Below are 5,744 nucleotides of genomic sequence, written 5' to 3'. Positions count from 1 at the left end.
GGAGGGAAACATACTCTTCCAGGTCAAGCCCTCAGTGACCTGCTGCTTTTCACCTGACCCCACCTTCTAACAGCACTCAGCTGCTGAATTCATTAAGTGGATGAATCCCCTGATGAGAATAGCACCACTAGGGTCAAATTATCTTCCAGAAGACTCACCTCTGAGTACATGAAAACTTGTGGGACGTGCTATGTCTAAAGCACAACCTATATTTGTTATAGCCTTTCTTCCTTTGTACAGATATTAGAAGTACCTGTTAAAATGGTTAAGATGTGGTATGTAAATGTATTAATTCTCCATGATAAGTATGGTAATTATGTGTTGAAAATAAAAATTCATAAAAAAGAAATCAAAACTGTACAGTACAGAGAGTGAGACATCACAACTCACTATTGAGGGGGATGAGTCACTCTCCCTGACATCACCCAAAACAGCTAGTGCTGTATCTACAGTTTACAGAGGACAGTGCACCATTAATTGTCCCAAAATCATAAGGGAAGGAAAAAATTAGAGTATAGCTCTGTCTGATTCCAACAAATAAACAATTTCCACTAAAGGAAATTATTTAGTATGCTTTTCAATCCGATTTTCACATGGATTGGCTTGTTTACTTTCTATTGTCTCATTTGACTATCTTGTTGCCCTCTGTACAGCCAACTGTATAAGGCCTGGCCTATTCTCATTACTCAAATAATTGTTGGACAAATGATTTTTTAATTTCATTTTAATTTTAACTTTATTGGTACACTTTAGATATACATAATGATCATTTTATCATTGGAATTTGTACCTGCACATAATACATCTTGTCTCCTCTTTTTCTTCCATTCTCCTCCCTTCCAGTTGTCAGAACCCATAACTGAAACTGTCAGATTGTATATATGGGAATGCTGACTAGAAGAAAGTCTTAATAAACTTTTAACAAAACATTCAAATCAAAAGGAGACCTATGTCACTTTCTTTATTTTCTACACACAAAATGCAAATGTAATGAAATAGCTAAAACAGTTAAACTCCATCATTTTTACTCACAGCCACTACCACCTGACAATACACTTGCCAAAGTATTGGGAAAGTAAGAATGGAATACGCAATTTGAGAAAAATAACTCGGAGAGTGCCCCATCTTGGTAAAAAGGGAAGTTATTACCAGAAATATTTGCACATGAAATAGGGACACGTCTCCAGCAGCTCCTAAATCTTAGTTACATAAAAACTGGCAAGCTAAAGCTATTCAAATACAAGTTGATAAAGTTTCTGCATATTTATATATGAACTTTGAATAATTTCAAAAGATGCAATTATTTGCAGTTATGATAATACTCTTATCCCACACTGAAAACATACGACCTGATTTGGAACTTGCTGGTTAGTGCAGAGGACCGTAATTTTGATTATGCTCAAAGGCAGGCTGTAAGTTAACCCCACAATTGGCTTGTTTATAGGAGTGAGTCTGGTCAAAGCCTACATGCCAAGGTCAGAGTAACTCACACACAAATTTCATTCTCACAACTATAATCTCGTGACTAGAAGGACAATGTTCTCATTACAACCATGTGTTCTGTCTATTCTGTTCCTAGTTTGAGAATGCTTTGTCTGGTCCTTTATGAGCCTTGTTTGCACTGATTTCCATAAAAACCACATGTTGCCTTTACCCCAGTGAGTCAGGTCCCGGCACTGGCCAGTGCCTTCCTTGGTCATCTTGGCACCGCGCTTTCTCTCCTAGTTCTGTGTCTTAGTGTATTTTTTTCTAGATCTGTGTCTCACACTGAGCAGATGGGGACTAGAGACTTAGTGCAGGAGTCTCTGGCAGGTTAGGAAATAATTAGCATATTTTCAGAATAAAGGAAAAGGAGCTCCAGATAGAAACAAGATACAAGAGGTCTGAGCTTTGTGTGTGGGATGATGTCTGCCAGTGGGGTTGTAGAGCCCAGGGCCCTGGCGCCTACCGCCACTCCCTCACCTGCCCCAGGCCAGCCGCCAGCCACAGGGCACTTGTCCCAGCCCATCAGCACTGAGGACGAGGAATAGCAACCCAGAGAGATCCAGACACTGTGGATGAACTGTTACTGCAATGGCGTTATGTGCCTCCTGCTCACCAAGATCCCCCTTTTCAGATATAATAGTGAGCCTCTTTTCCTGTGAAAGCTGTGGCTGGAATAACATGGAGGTCCAATTGGCAGGCAGCATCTAGGACCAGGGAGTGTGCTACACTCTGACTCTCAGGGGCCTGTAGGACATGAACAGAGAAGTGGTAACAATGATTCTGCCACAACAAGGATCCCTGAGCTGGACTTTGAAATTCCAGCTTTCAGCCAGAAGGGAGAGCTGACCTCTGATGAAGGATTGATCAATGGTGCGATCTCTGGCCTGGAGCAGGACTAGTACACATGAAGGGCAAATGAAGAAACCATAGCTGAAAGAATTGATGAGTTCATTGTCAAACTGAGGGGGCTAAAGCAAGTGGCCTCTCCTTTCACTCTGATCATTGATGATGCCTTGGGGAATAGCTTTGTAGAAAACCCACATGCTCCCCAGAAAAATGATGCCCTGGTGATCACACACTATAACTGGACCCTACAGCAGGATGAGATACTGGGGCTCCAAGCAGAAAAAATGCTGGATGAAGATCTCGGAAATGAAGTGCTCCAGTTCAACACAAACTTCCCAGAATGGAATGCCCCAGCTCAGACTAACATGAAGCTAATACAAATCTCCCACTTTAAGGAGGTTATCATGGCCATCATCTGTGACAACTATGATCATCAGACTACTGAGGTGAAATCTGGAGGAGCAGTGGAGCCCTTGGGAATCAGGATCACCTTCCACATCACAGATACCTCCTCACGTATGAAACGTAGTATGGAAATCCCAGAGCTGGAATCTGAGCTGGGAATGGGAGCAAGTTCACTACCTTGGAAGGACTGCTGAAAGAAGTCTGGGAGCTGGAGACCAAGAACCATTTCACACTGGGTGACAGTTCCAGTCCTGGCCAGAGAAATTGCAATTTAGCCAGAAACTGGACCAGATCATTGATGGTGGCATGAAGGCCCACTTTATTATGAATGATCCAGCAGGAAATAGTTGCAGAACCTGTACACACCTGCAGATGATCCAGAGATGCAGGTGGAGCATTACAAGTATACCTTTGAGAATGAGGAGCTAGGGCTCACTGATACGAAGAAAGAGGGCTATGAGGCAGGTTTACAGCGGTAGCCGTGGGCTCTCACAGCCAGCTCCAGCTGCTCATACTACAGGGTTGTTTATTCTGTTGGAATAAAGCTGGGAGCATCCTTCCACCCCTTACCCGTACTGGGGAAAACACGTGGCTGGTGTCATAGATCTAGGAAGACTTTCTAAACAGCTTGTGATTCAAGTGTAAGCCTATTGTGTTACTTGACCTTATTTTGGAGGTTTTGAATTGGTCTGGGAAGAAACTCAGAAATGAACCCTGGAGCATGTTGTCATCACTTTTTTCCTTTCAACAGTGTTCTGTCCTCTACTGTTGGAACTCTGAAGTTGACAAAGATGAAAAGCAATTAAACTTGAGTTGTTGGAGTTGGTTTGGGGAATATAAAGTGCTGGCTTTCTAAAGGAATTCTGAGGGGAGAAGTTAGCATGGGTGAAGTTATTAAAATTATGGTTTTTCAGAAGAAAGAAAGAAAAAAGAAGGAAGGAAGGAGAAAAGAAACAAGGTAGAAGAGCTTTTCTAAGTGGAGGAAATTTGGTGAAGAAATTCCACAACTATCAAATATAAACACACATTTTGTCTCTTATATTTATGTTGAAGGTCCAGGGATTTAGCCCAGTGGTTCCATTGCCTACCTCGCAAGCACAAGGACCTGAGTTTGATTCCCAGTACCACCACCCCCACAAAAAGATATAATATTTATGTTGAAAGCTTTGTTTAACTATCGTTTCTTCTATGGTGCATCTTTTCTGTGTTGGTAACACTGTTTTCTGACTGGGCAAGAGGAAATAAAATTCACAGTGCAGCTCAGTTTTTCTTCATTCCTATTCTTCTGTAAAAAAGAAATCAAATCCTCTTCCCCATTTGTATACTGAATTTATGTAGTGTCCATCAGCTCTGCACACCATAATTTATCACTCATCAATCTTGAATGAAAGGACTGTGACACAATGGATGTATGATCCAAGAACCTAAATTGTCTTTTGTTAAGGCCACTTGTTCCCAGAGCTCCTTTGAATCCTTGAGCTGAATCCTAGAAGTTGCCAAGCCCGGCTGAGATCATGTCTTACAGGTGCCTAGAGCATCCCTGATGTTAAGACTGCAGGACAAGAGAGATCTATCCTTTGAATAGTACAGATCTCCACAGGGACAGTTCGTTTCCTTTTGTTTTATAACTTGCCACACAACACATTTTTCCTGCAACTCAGTGATAAAAAATATTAAGTTGTCAGCAGTTGAAAATTAATAAAACTCTACTTATATATTCATTGAACTTGATTAGATTCACTCAAGAGTTTCACTGTTTTTGACAATTTAAATAAGAATCACTAAGTGGGTGAGTTCTTTTCTCTGTTTTGGCATAACAGATACAAGAATTTCCACAATGGAGAAAAATGTTAGTAAAACACTTTTCTAGTAAAATAAATCCCTATGGAGAAAGCATGTTCAATTAGCAAACAAAATCCTAATTAATAAATAGAACAGTAAACCTGAAAAAGACTTTGTTTGTAACTTCTTGTGCCACTTATGAAAATATAACCCTAAGGAAAATTATGTAACCTAAGTTCAAAGGCCTGTCTGAAAAAACTGAACAGACAATATGGGCTTAGCAAACATTTTGGGCTAATAATTATGTTATTATAAGAACTGAATGGGATCTGCAAGAAAGCAATGTGAAATAAATGGTTTCTTAAAATATTAAAAAATATTATTTTACATTTAAAATTATTCCTTTAAATAAATTACATATTTTAAAATATTGACTGTTAAAAATATACATCAAAAATAGTAATGTTCTCGCTACAATCCTCTACCCCTAGTCTCACTTCTTATAGGTAGTAGCTTTCAATACCCTCAGTATATCTTCTGCCATTAATTCTACATCTTATTTATATCACATAATTAATCTGTTATGAATGACTTAGCACTTTTGAATATAAAGCTCTACCCTATTTCCCAGATCACTTACACTACCCATTCTATTAATACTGAAATTGTTAGAACCTTGCATTTTTGACTATAGGGTTTCATTTCTACTCTCAATTGTATCAAATGTCTCAGAGGGTGTCAGTAATCCTAGGACCAAGAGGATTTTATGCAGGTAAGGATCTTATGTTAATTAGGTCAGTAAGATGAGCAAAGACATTCTTACAACAGTAGATGGGATGAGTTAAACTGATAAAGAATTTATCCTACCCCAGGTGAGAGCTTTCTAGTCTGTTCTTCTGAAAGAACCAGGATGTCTTCAGCTAATGTAATTTTGCCCTTGAATGTCAGCATCACAAGACCACTGAGGATCAACTGGGACTGGAGGCAAAAAAGGAGTTAGGTCTCAGCATGTCATAGCAGGCCTGCAGGCAAGAAGACTAGGCCTAATCATACTTTAATTGTGAAATTATTTTTCCCCAAAATTATTTAGAACTGCTCCCAACACAGTGCAGTCTCTCATTTGAATGAATTTGGCTAAGTACAGGTATCTCTCTCCACCTTCAGTGAATGCTCTCTCTCCTCAGCAGTCATGCGGAACAGTGGACTACAGAATACTAGAGTCCTGG

The 5,744-nt window shown here is 39.8% G+C and overlaps 1 pseudogene; it reads left to right on the top strand.

Annotated features, from left to right (window-relative positions):
* The first annotated feature begins 1,904 nt into the window (after positions 1–1,904).
* Positions 1,905–3,215, top strand: LOC104869964 (annotated as a pseudogene).
* Positions 3,216–5,744: the final 2,529 nt, after the last annotated feature.

This window comes from Fukomys damarensis, unplaced genomic scaffold (genome assembly GCF_012274545.1).
Source record: "Fukomys damarensis isolate Sample0158 unplaced genomic scaffold, DMR_v1.0_HiC HiC_scaffold_4, whole genome shotgun sequence".
Taxonomy (NCBI): domain Eukaryota; kingdom Metazoa; phylum Chordata; class Mammalia; order Rodentia; family Bathyergidae; genus Fukomys; species Fukomys damarensis.
This window is presented reverse-complemented; position numbering and strand designations above follow the sequence as displayed.